The sequence below is a fragment of the Hyperoodon ampullatus genome, assembly GCF_949752795.1.
Source record: "Hyperoodon ampullatus genome assembly, chromosome: 15".
In the NCBI taxonomy this organism is placed as follows: domain Eukaryota; kingdom Metazoa; phylum Chordata; class Mammalia; order Artiodactyla; family Ziphiidae; genus Hyperoodon; species Hyperoodon ampullatus.
Window position 1 is genome coordinate 39,019,066 of NC_136928.1, and position 17,685 is coordinate 39,036,750.

Here is a 17,685-nt window from a genome sequence, read left to right on the forward strand (position 1 = left end):
TGCTTTGTGACCACCTGGAGGTGTGGGATAGGGAGGGTGGGAGGGAGATGCAAGAGGGAGGAGATATGGGGATATATGTATATGTATAACTGATTCACTTTGTTATACAGCAGAAACTAACACACCGTTGTAAAGCAAATATACTCCAATAAAGATTTTTTTTAAAAAAAGACAAAAATTAAGCCTATGTATATAAATATATAGAGAAAGCCTTAAATGATACATGCCAAAATGATAATCCTGGTTACCTTTGGTAAGGGAAATGAGATTGGAGTGCAGAAGCAGGGATACTACTCTATATACATGATTTTTGCTTAATAATCATAACTATAACTATATGTGCTCTTTAAAATCACCAAATTGCATTCAAATATTAATTGCATAAAATAATTTTAAGAAAACACTAAAGGAAGAGGGGCTTCACTTGTAAAGCCCTTCACTGATCCTGCTACATCAGGCAGAAATATTTCCTCTGTAGAAGAAGGCTATCCATCAGTTTTTCAGATCATGTGCAAATCATTCCTTCTGAACATGTAGCTGCCATTACTAGGATTCTGTGTCCAGCAGCATCCTTAGATGTATGCTTGAGTTTGTTTAGTGATTCTTTCTACCAGAAGGAGATGCTCTGTTCAGTTGCTTGATTCTTATATCAAGTTTATTCTAAAATGATTAAACTAGACACTGGTTGGTTTAAATAATGAATCCATGCAAACCAAAGCCACAGTCCCTGGAATTCTCAGCATTGGACTTTTTTGTTTGCCACCTTCACATACCTAGGTTTGCAGAACACACCCAGAAGCTTTTTTATAATGTTTTAAATGTAATGCCGATTTCTCCACTACTTAAATGTGACAAGTTCATATCTTTTCATAACCTAATGACAGAGCCAGTGTGATTTTTATGGAGAGAGGGTAACAATGTCAATATAAGATAAAGCTATATTGGCAGTGTCTGTGAACATGTTTTAATGTCAAGACGGACTGGGGCAGAGTTGGGGACAATGCCACACAATAAAAATATTGGGTCTCTGCAGGCATGGAAACAGCTCATAATTCTTGTTGAATAAAACCCACAGTAAGTCATATGAAATCAGTTGATAAGAGGTCCCCAGCAGATGAAAAATTGTCTCCTCTCCTTCATTAATAAGTGGCTGCAGTCCAGAGCTGAAGGTTGACGAGGCTCATTTTGATAAATGCCTTCTTACTCATTGAAAGGAAATTTGCCATAACGAAACATTGTCTTCTATTTCTTCTATCTGTTTATATTTCTGTGTTGCCATCCAGTGAGGCAGAAGAGGGAGAACTGACAGCTCTGGCCAGGGAATTTCTTCTTGACATCTAAATTGTCTGCACTCTACTCTGTCCCTTTTCGCAAATTTTACCATCAGGAAACTTTAACAAAATCACACACACACACACACACACACACAAGCAAGCCCATCCAATCATGTGCTATAGGACACCTGCAATACTGGAATAGGGACCTCAAAGTTACCCTCAGGCTTTGAATTCTGTTTCAGATGATATTCTCTGGGAAGCAGGCTTTGAGGTGGAGATTAGCATGAAAGAGGTCGATTGGGGAATGTTCTAGGAACAAGACCTGTGAGGAGTGAGGGGAGCAGGGCTGGTCCAAAGGAGCAACAGGATTACAAAGCAATGACAACAGAGGCCTCTAGTGATCCCTTGGAGCACTCGGCAGCTGGGATGGTCCTGCATAGTTGTCTCCAGTTGGTTCAAGGGGAGGATTCTTTAGAGCTCGCATTGGATGTGGTTGTTTCAGGAACAGGACCTAACCTTGATGAGGTGGCTCTCTTCAGCCAAGGACTCTCAGAAGGGATTTCCGCTGTCACTAACCACATACCCAGCTGCTGGGGAAATGAGTGCTTCATCTTGGAGGGCAGGACCTGGCTGCAACAGAGTCTACTCCCTATCTAGTTAGTTAATGCTTCTGCTAAACTCCTCCTGAGTTCTAACCTGAATGTTTATTGGAATAGCACTGCCTTATCAGTTATCTCAGTTAAGTCACTCCACCTCTATGTAAATTGCAAAGATCGAACTCATGACTAGATCACTCCATCTATGAATTCTGTGTACTGAGGATTTTCTTGCTGGAATGTTTCAAGCATCAGAGTTTAAAATAAAAATACAACAATTGATGTAGTTTCTCATGTCTTCAGTGGACAAACCCACTTTGTTCCTTTTACATGCTTTTGTTTAAACCTCTCTTGGGTGACTGGGGTGAAAGGAGGTCACAGGCATCTTTGACAGTCTGAAATTTTCAGGAACAGTTCCAAAATTTAATTAAGTACTGATTGTCTTCTATGCACATGAGAGAGGAGAAAAAAATCTTCAGAAGTTAACAGAATTAAGCATGCTCTATTTTGTAGCCTTGTAATGACCTCCAGCAAATGCCTGACCTACTTCTGAAGGCCTTGAGTCCACTTGCATGAACATGATATCTTAAAAAGCTGACTTGGAAATCAAAGTCAAAAACCAGAACCATCCATGGTAATGGAGCAGGGAGGGATGTCCTGTGCTATTGGTAGAAAAGACAAAATTTAAAATAGAATGGAAATTGCCTCGAGCCACTTAATTTGGAGGCAGCACAGGAATTGTGCAGCATTTCAGTCTGATGGTACCTTGAATTAAAAGAACTAATCTGCAATGTATTTTCTTAATATACTGATGGTGTTAGGAACGGATATTTCCCCAGCTATATTAATGCCTAGAGGCAGTAACTCCTGCCTGCCCCCAAGAGGTTAACTACTAAGCAGTGCTCTGTGAAGGCCCCCAAATGTTATGTGTCAGATTCTTCTCTCTCCCGCTGCAACTGAAGCTGTCATTGGTCAGCAGAAACAGTGCTTTGGCTACGTTAACGTTAGAAGGCAAAATTCACATCAAGAGGCAAAGAAGGGATTATGTCAGAGAAGTCTTGGACTCAGAGCTGATCCAAGAGTTATTCCTTTGCACCATAGGAGTGGCCCAAGGAGAATGACTTTTCTACCTTGTCAGTCCTGGTGTAAGTCACTTATCCGCACTAGCAACATTTCCCATACTGTGGCTTATTTAACACTAGTCTTGTGACTGTCTTCAGTGAAAAACTTTCTTTCCATTAAATAAATTCGGGAAATATTATTTCCTACACCCCTTTCCTGCAGATTCGCAGTGACTATCAGCATATTAAAAGACCATGTGCTTCTGCCTTAAAAGAAAAAATCTGGTGAATCCAGGTTCTTCCAGTCTTACTTGATTTGCAGCCCTCCTTCCCCTTCCCTCTTTTGGTCACACCTTTATAATTCCCACAAAATGTACTGCAGACCAGTCTGGGAAATGCTGTTTGAGCTGAACTGTCAGGCTGTCAGTCAAGGTCAAAGGCTCTTCAGTGTTCTTCTTACAAGTCTAACCCGTCTGCCTCCTCCAGGAATCCTCCCATCACCCTGTGAAGGTGCACCTCAGGTTTAGTAACGCCTCATGATTAATTGTCAGATCTCCTCTTGCCTCCCCTCCCCTCCCTTTTCCTGCCTTCTCCTCCCCTTTTCTCCCCTGTGTCTTCTTCCTTTAAGCCAAACTGGTACTTTCATAGCAGAGGATCACCCCAGCTTGGTTATAAACTCTCAATATGTTGCAAACACCTTTAGGTCCCCACTCTGCTGTGCTCATAGTAAGCCCTCAATAAATATTGATGGGTAACTGAAGAATGCAAAGCAATGGACTAGATGACTCTGAAAGACTCCACCCCTAAGAGCATGTGTGTTTAAGAACACAGTTAATTCAGAGGCAGGGGAATCCTGGGGATGGGCAGCAGCTCTGCAGAAGGTTGTCTCTTCTTCCTGGAGCTCAGTCCGGGAAGTGTGGGATTCAGAGCAGCATGATTGGGATCCAGAATGACATCTTCAGAGCTCAGTAAATATGTGTGGTTGATGATGTATTCCCCTAGAACAAATTACAGTCCATTTGACTACCTTTATTCTTTTAGTCAAAAAGTTACAAGAAAAATCTCATTCCTTTCATCCCAACTCTAGTTTTTTATCCCCCAAGGAAGCTATTCAATTCTGAAAGCCCTTGAGAAGCTCCCCAAGGTACACTGTTTCTTCCTTTTACCACATCCCCACTTAGAACGTTTTTTTGTTTTGGTTCCTTGAAACACACTATAATAGCCTTTTACTGTAAATAGTGGCTACTACCCTCAAATTTACCTCTCCCAAAAGAAAGGCACAAAAGCAACTCCAGTGTGAAGTATAAGGAGGAGGTGGTGGCTATTACACCACTAGGATTCATATGGCATTATAAATTTCTATAAAAATGGGAATTACAGAGAATCTACTTTGCTTTCAGACAACCTGGTTACCTTATAGAACATTCCACTTCTGTTCACTGCAGAGCATGGGTGGGTAGTATTTTCAGCCATGAATCTACTAGACTTCTCTTTAGATAAATAGATCAATAGATAGAGATGTATGAGTTTTATATATTCTGGGATTATTACATCAACTTTTATGTTGTAAGTATAAATGATATTTCCTATATAACCTACATTTATTTTCTTTTTTTTTTTTTTTTTTTTTTTTTTTTTTTTTTTTTGTGGTACGCGGGCCTCTCACTGTTGTGGCCTCTCCCATTGCGGAGCACAGGCTCCGGATGCACAGGCTCAGCAGCCATGGCTCACGGGCCCAGCCGCTCCGCGGTATATGGGATCCTCCCAGACCGGGGCACGAACCCGTATCCCCTGCATCGGCAGGCGGACTCTCAACCACTGCGCCACCAGGGAGGCCCTACATTTATTTTCTTGAAAAAATATTTATTGAGCCTGTGAAGGCACCTACATATAGAGACATGAATGCATAAACTGTTCAAATTCCTACAATGTAGTATAATATTTTTTTCACAAATATGGTTATGAGAAATTTTATTTTGTACTGTTCACTATAGATAGGAAATTTAACAAAGAAAATGCAACATCATGGAATTCAACTCTGGACTCTAAAGCCCCAGTATAACCATCTAATTTATTTCATTCTCAGCATTTCAAACAACCAAATGACACATACTGCTTGCCATTTAATATAGTCTCTGTGCTCAAGGAGCACTTCCGACTTTCAGGTTTACTTGATGGTGAAGAGTGTGGATGGATGTCATCAGGGAATGCTTCCTGGTGGAGGCAGCATCCGGGTCTTGAATGGTGGTTAACATTTGACAGGCATTCCCTAAGTGGGAACAGCGTGGGGAGTGTTTTTAGGCTTTGGGAACACCATTATGAATGGTGCAGAAATGATGAGAGCACTACCTTTGCCAGGGCAGTGCTCCAACCATGGACTGAAGTGCAGCCCCTAAGCAAAAAGTAATGGAAAATGATGCTGGGCATGTCCACTTTGGAAATTGCTGGGTGATGGTTTTGCTTTCCTCCTATGGGCCAGCCACTTTTACTTTAGTATTGCAACATGCTGACCTGTCATAATCCATTGTGAGGTGTATCAGTAATTTGATTCTAGGAAGACTATCTAGTAGAGATTTTCTTTGACCTACATTTGCTTAATGTAAACTAAAGTTGCTACTTCTATAATCACGTGTGGTAGGAATCTTAGCATACCATGAAGTCTTCTACTGACCATTGCTGGAATTTAGGTATGACTGGGCCAGCTTGGCCAATCAGTGGGACAGCATGAGTAACATGCAGTACCATATCCATTACATCCATTGGGTGGGGTTGAAGGCCATCAGTCTAAGGGCGAATAAACCCAGCATACAGCGAGTGAGACTGTGACAAAGCCTTCCTCATCACACAGGAGCCTGTGTTCACATGGCGGCTGCTCCTGGAATCTGCTTCTGTTCCAGCCGCATGATGCATATCTGGGCCCTGAGATGACAGAGGCTATAAATACACATCCCGTATTGGGGTTCAAAGAACATTGCCTTTGGGGTCCTCTAATAGAATGCTATGCAGAATGGAGAGAATGCCACATACCTCCTCACCAGTAAAGGACAGCTGAAAGAGAATTGCTGTCCTTAATAGAGTAGCTGGAAAGACTGAAGCACAAAGAACAGCTCAGATGCTGTGAGATACTCTGGAAGTTTCCAGAAGTACTTGAGGCAGGGGCTTCAGCAGATGGAGAATATATATATATGTGTGTGTGTATGTATATGACTTGACTTCCTACCGAAGCAGGTAACTAATTACTTGGGTAAGCAGTGTCACTCACATTCTTTTGCATACCAGTGCAATCACTGAATGGTAAGAAAGAAGGTGGCTTTAGAGCTACAAGGCTTACTGTGTCAACACAAGAAATCCAGTGCCATACGCATGAACATCACCCATCAGGCGTACAGAGGTGGGGGAAACACCTGAGAATCTCAGCTATAAGTAACTGGCCTTGGAGCCATTGAAATTTCAAATGGGTGATATCTAGAGGAAAGTGATTTTCTATGATGAACCTAGAAGCCAGGTAAAGCAAGGATTAATTAGAGCATATATTACAGGCCAGGAGGCCAACTTAGAAGGGTGGAGTTTAATGCAGCTAGTGTTGCAATTGAAATCAGAAAGCATTATGTTCACCCTCTGGCTCTCCCAGTTAGTTTCTGAGTGCCCACAGGTAAGTTTCTTTGCTTTCTGAGCCCACCCACTCACATACTAAGTGGTCCATGAGATAAGAATCTTGGTTTACCTCTCCTCTTCTGCATGGACATTGCTAATTCTGCTCAGAATGTATTTCTTCCTTGTCCAGGGCCTTCTTACCTGGATGTGCTCTATCTCCAGCTATCCCTTTGAAAGTACGAAAACCTTGAAGAATATTCTAAGAGATTTTCAGCTATTACCACAGGGAGATACACAAGGAAGAAATTAACAAGTATGTGAAAGTTTAGAAAGCAAGAGGGGTAGTGAGTGCTCATGGGGTCATTATGGCCCAGGAGGCCCAAGGAGGAAAAGCATGACCTCCACAGGGAGCTCCAGGTTAGGCAGTTGCTGAGTCATATCCTTTTTTGTGCAAGGAGCATGGGGTCCCATGCAGGACAATCATTACAGTGGCTGTATGGTAGTTTGAGAAGCAGAGCTGATCACCTCTCCATCCCATAGCCCTTGGAGTATTCTAAGCTGAAATCAACCTGGTGTGAGCTAGGAAAAGGGACAAAGAGATAAAAAAGGAAACTGAATGTGCAGTTGTGTCTATATGTCTTTATGGGGTGTGATTACATATGTGTATATATATATATATTTGATGGAAGTATTCAGAAAATGTGCCTGGGGAGAGGGGAGAGAAATGGTTCTAAACCCATATTTCCACTCTTAGATAATGTAAGATAATCAGGCCTAGCACACAGTGGGGGACTAAGGAATGTTGGTTCATTTCCTGGTGAAATTAACTATAAAAGTGTGAACAGGTCGTAGATATTGGGATTCCTGTTACATACTGAAGTATATAACACACATCCTAGGACAAAATATTGAAAAGTTATTTTCAGCTCAGGTTCTCAAGTTCTCTTTGTTTGTTTTTTCCCCTCCCCCCTTTTTTGTGGACTAGGGCTGATGCTGTTCCTGCACATAGATCATATTCTCTCTTTTCCCTATACTTGATGGATTCCCATTTCTGTAAGGTGTGACCTGCTTCTGTATGTTAAAGTTGCTTAGAACTTCACGGCCATGTGGATTTTCAGCAGGAAGTTATTTTTCTCTCCTTGTTTGACATGATGGTAGCGGGTGCTTGAGGAAGGAATGTGAGAGCTCATTAGAGTTTATTGTATGGTGCAGCAGGGGGAAGTAAAATTATTCAAGCCAGGGGGCGTGGGGGGAGAGGCAATTGCTAGACCAGTGCTGACACCAATAACTTTTTACGAGGGTGAGTCAAAGCATCAGGGAGGCTGGAACCAAGTTTCCGCCCTCTTGAACCTATTACTGTAGATCATGACATGGAATGGAAGGAAGGCAAGCCTCTCACTCAGGCTGAGTGGAGAGAAAGACTAAAGTTATAGAGACAGATGTCAAGGCATTTGAACTCAACTAGTGGTTAGGGTGGGTGGGGCTATTAGGAGAAACCATTAGTGTAGCAAATATAGTGAAAGTTAATACCCAATTGCCTAGAATAATGGGGGCAGGAAGCACATCCCTCCTGAATACAATAGCTACAGTGGGTGATTTCCACAGACACTTGAGATTGTAACGTCTTCCCTCCATTTTCATCTCCTTGTGAGAACAAGGAAGTAGTGTAACGCTCAAGCTGCCAGAGAAATATGGTAAATCTTGGACACATACAGCTTGAAAACTAGCCCCCTTGATGGAGGCACTGTGATATCTCATCTTATCAACTCTTTGACCTTGAGAGTTGACAAGCAGAGTGGCCTGAACCGACCAAGTTGTGACCTACACTGTTGATGAGGCTGGTCCAAACTAACTACTCTGCCAATTCCCATGAGACTCATTTCTTCAGTCCTAGGAAAAGCCACAGTGAGGAAAAGCATGAGTGGGCCAAAACTTGGCTATTCTCTATGCCAGTGGCACCTAGATCTTTGCATTTACCAGAGATATCATTGTTCTAGGACACTTCTAATCCGTCAGATGTCCTCAGCTGTGTTAAGCACAATGGAGAACCATTTTCTTCAATCAAACAGGAATAGAACTAAATTAGTAAAAAACTTCTGATGAATGTCTTTACACTTCTTCTCTTCTGATGTCAGTACTCTATGCATTTTTCTGTTTATTTATTTACTCCTTTCACTAATGAACATAACTGCCTCTGGATATTACTAGCAGAAGATTCAAGACACTAAGTGAAATCCCTTAACCCATCTGCATGGCCCATTTTATAAAAAATCCCAGTAGCAGCAATAGCCAACTATGGAGAGTGTGTCTGTGTGACAGAAGGTGTCAGATTGTTAGTACTTACCTGCCACTGCCAAGTCTTTATGGCCTGTGAGAAAATGCTCCAGCTGTGGTCAGCTTCAGGTGGACACTGGCAGGGGGTAGAGTGTGAGAAGAGAAGGGCTCCCTCTGAAATTTCTTAGAGCAGCATCCTGCCCTGTATCAAAAGAAAGCTGCATTGTGTGGGCGTACAAAGTGAGGTTACAGACACCCGTTGGGACTGGATGGCAAGCCTCTGCTTCCCACTCGGTCATTGTGCCTGCCCTGTGTGTGGTCTCAGTGGTGCTGCTCCATTAGGATTCTTAGAGAGTGAGGACTTCTTGGATGGCATTCAGTGGTCTTTTGTGCAGACCTAGAAACCAGCCATGGTGAGGTTTTAATGTATGTGAAGAAGAGGCTGTGTGTAAAGGAAGCAGTGAAATGGAGCTGATTCCAAGGCCCTGGGGTCTAGACATTTTGCCTTTAGCTTACACTGACTTTGGCATTTGAGCGTCTCATCTGACAAGTCTCCTGGAGACAGAGGTGGATTGGTCCCCTCTGCTGACATCAGGAAATCCATTCACACCCCAGCAGTGTTCCCTCCTGGGCTGAAGGCAGTGGGAACAATGCACATATACTCGACAGCATCTTCTCACTGAGCACCAGACCCTACTCTTCTCTCTCTGGGCTTGGGACCTTTGGTTTGGCATACTCCAAGACGAAAGGTTTTCTCTGGTGGTTGTCATGGACAAAACCAGCAATGGGAGAGTGCCCCTGAGAAACATTTGTCCTCAGGCTGCCGTCTCCTCTTCCTAGTTCTTTTCCTGCAGAACAACACGCTGCTAGAGCTATCCTCCTTTTTCTAGGCTCTCTCTGACCTTTAGTTTAAGTATCTTGTGACATGTGTACATGTGTTTTTATTGCAAACTGCCTCAAATCCATTTGGATATGGATGCTATACAAATTATAAATAAATAAATACATGATAAAGAGAGGATCTCTTCCCTGCCAGCTCGTTGCTTAAAAAGCAGCAAGTTTGCACTTGCGTGACTCTGCTTTTGCTGGGCCCCATGCCGGCAGCCAACAGGAGTGAAAACAAAATCTGTCCTTTTCAGCACCACACATTCCTCTCCTGAGCCTAGGGGAAGAGGTGGCAAGTATCATTTGCCAATCATGAACCAGATAGCCTTTCCTTTACTGAATCCCACATCTTTAATGAAATTCCACCCAGTTTTGGAGAGTCATGCTGGTAAATAAGATAGCCACGGCTTTTCCTAGCAGGTACAAAACATCTCTGTCTCATTCCATCCCCACAATTCTACCCAGCGTCCTGGGATCCTCCCCTGTTCTGCCCCTCTGCCTATCTCTTAGGAGCCTTGTTTTTCTCATAAGCAAATGCTACACCATCCTTCATTTAGTCTACATGTGAATCTCTCAACGCCTGCTTTAATGAAATCTAGGCTTCCCTTGAACTTCCATTACTTCCAAGAGGGCATCTGCTTATTGTTTTAGTAGTTCCTTTATTCATCTCTTGTTTCCTCCTTCTCTTGCTGACTTTCTCTTTCAAATCACTTTTCTGCCTTTGAACCCCAAAGCCACCTCTTCTCTCTTCATTTTCATCGGAGAACATTGGGCCTGCTGAATTGAGGCTGTTGAAGTCATTCTGGGTGATTCGTCTGTGTCTTCTTTTATTTAGGCTTTCATTTCTCCTGTCTCTGTTTTAGAAGTTGTTTTCCTCTTCCCAGGGCTAGGTTTTCCGCTTTGTCCTGGATTTCAGTCATTCTCTTCTACTCCATTTTCTTGCCCCCTTCATTTAGCCCTTCTCTTCCCATGAATTGATTTACTTCTCTGTGAGTTTTACCTCCACCTTTATATTTAAAAATATTAAAAAAATAGAAACCCTCATTCTGTCTTGTTACCTCCACAGGCCATTTTCCTCTTGTTGTTTTTCTTTTCATTATTAGCCTTTGGGAAGGAATTGCCTGTATTTTAAACACCCCTGCCTACTTCACCACCTTCATTCCATTGTTGTGTGACTCCCAGTTCCATAACCACAAAGAAATAACTTTCTTAAATATTATTCATAACCCCTTATCTCCCAAATCCAAGTCACTCCTCCCACCTTACATTCTATGGAATATTTTTTGCCCCTCACTCTGTGCTTGCTTTCCATGCTATCCTTTAGGTCCTACTACCTCTAAAATTGGTCCTGTTCCATGTCATTTGCTGCTGCTTTGAGTCCTTTGCTCTGTCTTCTCTCCTGAGATTTTCTGTTTTTGAATCTCAATATTCTACTTAAACTCTTCTTATTTAAGGTTCTATCCCATTAGAACCTCAAACTCCCTTTTCCTCCATTCTGTTATCATACTGAAAACAACTGGTTTCTTTCACCTTCTTCCAGCCTCTGGGAGCTTTGAGTTTCCTTCTTCCGTATTTCGGACTTCTAATCAGTTGATAGATATTATAGTTATCCCTCACCAGTGTCACTTACATTCCTTCTCTTTCTATTCCCGCCATCAACCCCTGTTTCAGATATCTCTGCCTCCCCCTAAAGCTGTCCACTGAATATCATGGCTATTTGGAGCCTGACCAGTGATAATGCAGATGATTCTCTTCTCCACTCTCTTACCTCACTATGCATATGTAGACCATGAAAAAAATCAGTTATGCATTCTTAATGAGGGTTTTGTTGTGTTGAATAATAAAACTTTATTTAGCTTATGTTAGGTTTTACAGAAAAATGATGCTTTTTAAAGTCAGATTGTTCTGTGCTGACCTATTTACTCAGAAAGAGCAAAGTTAATCAGGAGTAGCTTGGGGTAGGCAAAGATTGGAGTTCAAACTCATGGAGAAACCCAGAAGAAAAGGATGCCCTCAGAAGACAAGAGAATGCAGGAGACATTTCAGCAGTGGTAGACTTCAAATAAGACAGGGAAGAGAATCTTAATGGAGTTCATTGAAACATTGCTTCTAAGCAACAAAATAGTATTGATGTCATATTTAACATTTGAACACTATAGAAAAAAATAAACAAGAAGGAAAAAACCATGAAAAGATTAGACACAATATGTGTTGAAAAGCAGGAAAACCCATGCAAAATTACAGTAACAGAAGCTTTATTGCATCAAAAACATTGTACACCCTTTACCCTATGTGTTTATATGCAGTGTTTATATTTGTACATTAAGTTTATTCATTTCTATGTTGCTTTATGGATAAATAATTGTATTTCTGAATGCAAAAGAGTAGGCCATTATACACACACACACACACAAACACATACACACACACATATATACACACATACACTTCGCTTCTTCTTGCATAGATTTTCTTGTGCTATCTTAAGGAGAACTTTGCTAGATTATTGGATATACTAAAGAGGCACCACTAACCCAGTGACTCAAACAGAAATAAAGGTGAAGCACTAAGGAATATTAAACAGCCTCCTTAAATCTCACCCTATTAAATTTTTTTATTGTGGTAGAATATATATTCCAAACTTTGCCATTTTAACCATTTTTGAAGTGTACAATATATTGACATTAATTACATTCACAATGTTGTGCAATCATTTACTACTATCTATTTCCAGTTTTTTTCCTCAATCCAAGCAGAACCTCTGTAACCATTAAGCAACCACTCAGCATTCCTCCCACCACCCAATCCCTGGTAACATCTAATCTATGTTCTATCTCTATGAATTTACCTATTTTAGATATTTAATACAACTGAAATCATACAGTATTTGTCTTTTTGTCTTCAGCTTATTTCACTTAGCATGTTTTCAAGGTTCATACATGTTGCAGCATGTATTCAAACTTATTCTTTTTTATGATTAAATGTATTGCATTGTGAGTAAACAGTTGTCAGTCCATATCTGTGGGTTCCATAGCCTCAGATTTAACCAACCATGGATCGAAAATACTAAAAAAACAAATTCCAGAAAGTTCCAAAAAGCAAAAATTAAATTTGTTGCGTGCCAGCAAATATTTACTTAGCATTCACATTGTATTAGGTATTATAAGTAATCTAGAGATGATTTAAGGAATACAGGAGGTCGTGCATAGGTTATGTGCAAATAGTACACCATTTTTAATAAGGGTCTTGAGCATCAGTGGATTTTGGTATCCATAGATGGTCCTGGAACCTATCCCCCCAAGGATACCGAGGGATGGCTATATCTTACATTTTATTAATCCATTAACCCATGGATGGATACTTTGGATTATTATAAATGATGCTTCCATAAATACTGGCACATAAGTATTTGTCTCAGTCCCTGTTTTGAATTCTTTTGGGTATATACTTAGGAGTGGAATTGCCAGGTCATATGGTTATTTCATGATGAGATTTTTGAGGAACCACCAAATTGTTTTTCACAAGCAGCTGCACCATTTTACATTTCCATCAGCAATGTATGAAGGTTCCAATTTCTCTACATTTTTGCCAACACTTGTGATTTTCTGTTTTAAAATTAGAGCCATTTTAGTAGGTGTGAAGTGGTATCTCACTGTGATTTACATTTGCATTTCCCTAGTGATTAATGATGCTGAGCATCTTTTCACGTGATTGGCCATTTGTATATCATCTTCAGAGAAGTGTCTATTCAAGTTCTTTGCCAATTTTTGAATTGGCTGTTTGTCTTTTTGTTGTTGAATTGTAGTGGGTATTTGTCTATTTTAGATCTTATACCCTTATCAGATGTAAGATTTACAAATATTTTCTCCCATTCTGTAAGGTGACTTTTTACTTTCTTGATAATGTCCTTTGCTGCAGTTTTTAATTTTGATGAAGTCTGATTTATTTATTTTTCCTTTTGTTTCTCATACTTTTAGTGTGATTGTTAAGAATTCATTGCCAAATCAAAAGTCATGAAGATTTACCCCTATGTTTTCCACTATGACTTTTATGCTTTTAGCTCTAGTATTTAGATTACTGATCCATTTTGAGTTAATTTTTGTATATGATGTGAAATAGGGGCCCAATTTCATTCTTTTGAATGTGGAAGTTCAGTTGTACCAACACTATTGTTGAAGACTGTTCTTTTCCCTCTTGGGTAGATTTGGCATCCTTGTCAAAAGTTAAAGCAGCCTTAGATGTATGTGTTTATTTCTGGACTTCCAGTTCTATTCCATTGGTGTTTATGTCTACCCCTAAGCCACTATCAAACTGCTTTGGTTACTGTAGCTTTATAGTAAGTTTTGAAATAAAAAATTTGAGTCCTCTGACTTTGTTCTTTTCAAGATTATTTTGGCTATTTGGAGCCCTTTGCACTTCCATGTGAATTTGAAGGATCAGCTTTTCCATTTCTGCAAAAAAGGCTGTTGTAATTTTGAGAGGAATCGCGTTGAATCTGTAGTTTGCTTTGAGTAGTATTGCCATCTTAACAGTATTGCCTTTCTACTCATGAGCATAGGATGTCTTTCCTTTTCTTTCAGCAATGTTTAGTAGTTTTCAGTTTACAAGTCTTTCATCTCTTTTTTTTTTTTACATCTTTATTGGAGTATAATTGTTTACAATGGTGTGTTAGTTTCTGCTTTATAACAAAGTGAATCAGTTATACATATACATATGTTCCCATATCTCTTCCCTCTTGCATCTCCCTCCCTCCCACCCTCCCTATCCCACCCCTCCAGGCGGTCACAAAGCACCGAGCTGATCTCCTGTCTTTCATCTCTTTGGTTAAATGTATTCCTAAATATTTTATTCTTCAGATGTTACTGTAAATGGGATTGCTTCTTACTTTCCTTTTGGGATTATTCATTGCAGGTGTACAGAAGCACAGCTAATTTTTGTGTGTTGATCTTGTACTCTGCAACTTTGCTAAATTCATTTATTAGATCTAGTAACTGTCTTGTACGTTCTTTGGAATTTTCTACATATAGAATCATGCCATTTGTGAATAGAGGTGTTACTTCTTTCTTTCTAATTTGGATGACTTTTGTTTCTTTTTCTTGTCCAATTGCCCAGTACAGTGTTGAATAACAATAGTGAAAGTGGGCATCCTTGTCTTCTTCCCAATCTTAGGGAGAAAACCTTCAGTCTTTCACCGCTGAGTGTGATGTTAGCAGTGGGTATTCATAAATGCCCTTTATCATGATGAGGAAGTTTCCTTCTATTTCTAGTTTTCTGAGTGATTTATCATGAAAGAGTGTTATATTTTGCCATATGCCTTTTTGGATTGATTGAGATGATCATGTGTTTTTTTTCCCCCCATTCATCAATTTGGTGTATTACATTGATTGATTTTTCTCATGTTTAACCACCTGCATTTCTGAAATAAATCCCACTTGGTCATGATACATAGTTATTTTGATATGCTGTTGGATTTGTTTGATAATATCATTGAGGGTTTTCGCATATATATTCATAAACAGTATTGATTTGTACTTTTCTTCGCTTTTGATGTCTTTTATCTGGCTTTAGTATTGAGGTTATGCTGGCCTTATAGAGTGAGTTAGGAAGTGTTCCATCCTTTTCTATTTTTTTCATGAGTTTGAGAAGAATTGTTGTTAATTCTTTAAATGTTTGGTAGAACTCAGCAGTGAGGCCAACTGATCCTGAACTTTTCTTCATTGGGAGGGTTTTGTTTACTGTCTTGATCTCTTTATTTGTTATAGGTCTGTTGAGATTTTCTATTCCTGAGTTTAAATAATTTGTGTTTCTAGGAATTTGTCCATTTTATCTAAGCTATATAATTTGTTGGAGTAAATCGTTCATAGTATTTTCTTACAATCTTCTATATTTCTGTAAAATCATTTATAATACCCCCTTTCATTTCTTTTTTTTTTTTTTTTTTTTTTTTGCGGTATGCGGGCCTCTCACCGCTGCGGCCTCTCCCGTCGCAGAGCACAGGATCTGGACGCGCAGGCCCAGCGGCCATGGCCCACGGGCCCAGCCGCTCCGCGGCATGTGGGATCCTCCTGGACCGGGGCACAAACCTGTGTCCCCTGCATCGGCAGGCGGACTCTCAACCACTGCACCACCAGGGAAGCCCCCCCTTTCATTTCTGAATTTAGTTATTTGTGTCCTCTTTCTTTTTTTATTGTTAGTCTAGCTAAAGATCTGTCAATTTTGTTAACTTTTTCAAAGAACCAACTTTCAATTTCCTTGATTCTATCTATTGTTTTCCTATTCTCTGTTATTTATACCACTCTGATTTTTATTACTCCCTTACTTCTACTAGCTTTGGTTTTGCTTTGCTCTTATTTTTCTACTTTCTTAAGGTACAGAGTTAGTTTATTGATTTGAGATCTATTTTTTAAACGTAAATATTTATAGTTATATATTTCCCTTTGAATACAGCCTTCACTGAATCCCATGAGTTTTGTTTGTTTTTGGTTTTGGTTTTTTACCACCAGCATCCCCTTTAATAAAACGTGGAAGATTTTATGATAGGGAAAGTGGGAAGAGTAAAATATGACCATTTTAAAACCACAAAAATCCTTCTGTACATGTCTAGCACCTGGCAGAGGGGAGGGCAGGCAGTGCAGTAGCAGGCCGGAGCCAACCCTTTTTATAGATGATATCATAGTGTCCAGGTCAGTAGAGAAGTTAGACCTTAGGCTTTAAGCCCTTGAGGAAGATGTGTGTGTCAGTAGTGCCATAATCACTGCAGGACATGTACTCCACCTGGATGAAGATGCTGAGGGCCTGAGTCAGTGTGATGATGTGGATGTGGTCCCTCTCCTTGCACATGGCTTCCACTTCCTGATGGCAGAACTCCTTGACAGTTTTCCCACTTTCCACGAAGTGCTTGAAGAACTTGCTCTTAAGTTGCAGGTAGCTGAGGTGAGCAGCCCCAGATAGACCACCAGGTAATCAGAGGTACTCTGGTTTTTGAAGGAGGCCAACAGGTCTGCTACTGAGGTCCACTTCTCTACCTGCTCAATCAGGTTCATGGATATGTTGTGGAAAGCCTCAACAGTGGACCTAGCCCTGGGACACCAGGTCCTCTTTGCTCTTTGCAGGCATATCCTTGAACCACTGCAATTCCTTCCTGTCATCCAGCAATGCCTTCAAGTGGAAGAATCTGAAAGCTCAATAGAAGCAGTTCCCATCAGGCCTGATCTTGCCAATATACGACTACTTTTCGTGGAGGCCTTGATCTCATGCTGCTAGACACTGTCATCCTCAGCATACTCTTTGCACAGAACTGAGAGCTCCAGATGCTCAGAGACCAGAGGGTTCTGCACAGCATTCTCTTGCTAAGTTCAGTCGTGCTGAGCCATGATGGCTTCAGCACAGACAAGACAGTTAACACCTTTGGAGTTGCTGCCCGGATGTTTCTTCTTCTGCTCCATAAGTTTTTTTTTTTAATTAATTCATCTCTAATTATTTTCTAATTGCCTTTGTGATTTCTTATTTGACCCAATGGTAACTTGAGTGTGCTTTCCATATATTGACGAATTTTCCAGTTTTCCTACAAAACTATAACTTCATTGTGATCAGACAATATATTTTGTATGATTTAAATGTTTTAAAATTTATTGAGGATTGTGCTGTGGCCTACTAATGTGTCTCAGTTTATGTCTCTTTGAGTTTATCCTGTGTGGGATTTGTTGAGCTTCATGGCTTCATAGATTCATGTTTTTCATCAAATTTGGGAACTTTTCAGCCAGTATTTCTTCAAATATTTTTTTCTGCCCCTTTCTCTCTCTCATCTCCTGCAATCTGGAAATCAGATTCACCCCCTTTCCCTAGGGTTTGATGAGTTTTTTGTTTGCTGAATGCTGTGTGTGTAGTTCATTTGTTTGATGACTTCCCCAAACTGTTTTTGCAAAGGCTGTATTCCTTGTTGTGTGTGTCCACCATGGTCTTTATACCTTAGCTTATGTTCAGCTAGAAGTTTGACAT

General features: G+C 40.4%; 1 pseudogene across 1 annotated transcript; it reads right to left on the reverse strand.

Moving 5' to 3' along the window:
- Positions 1 to 16,383: 16,383 nt before the first annotated feature.
- Positions 16,384 to 17,132, reverse strand: LOC307064218 (ubiquitin thioesterase OTUB1-like; annotated as a pseudogene). Its single transcript has one exon. The product of its transcript is annotated as a ubiquitin thioesterase OTUB1-like (transcript).
- Between the last annotated feature and the right edge of the window lie 553 nt (positions 17,133 to 17,685).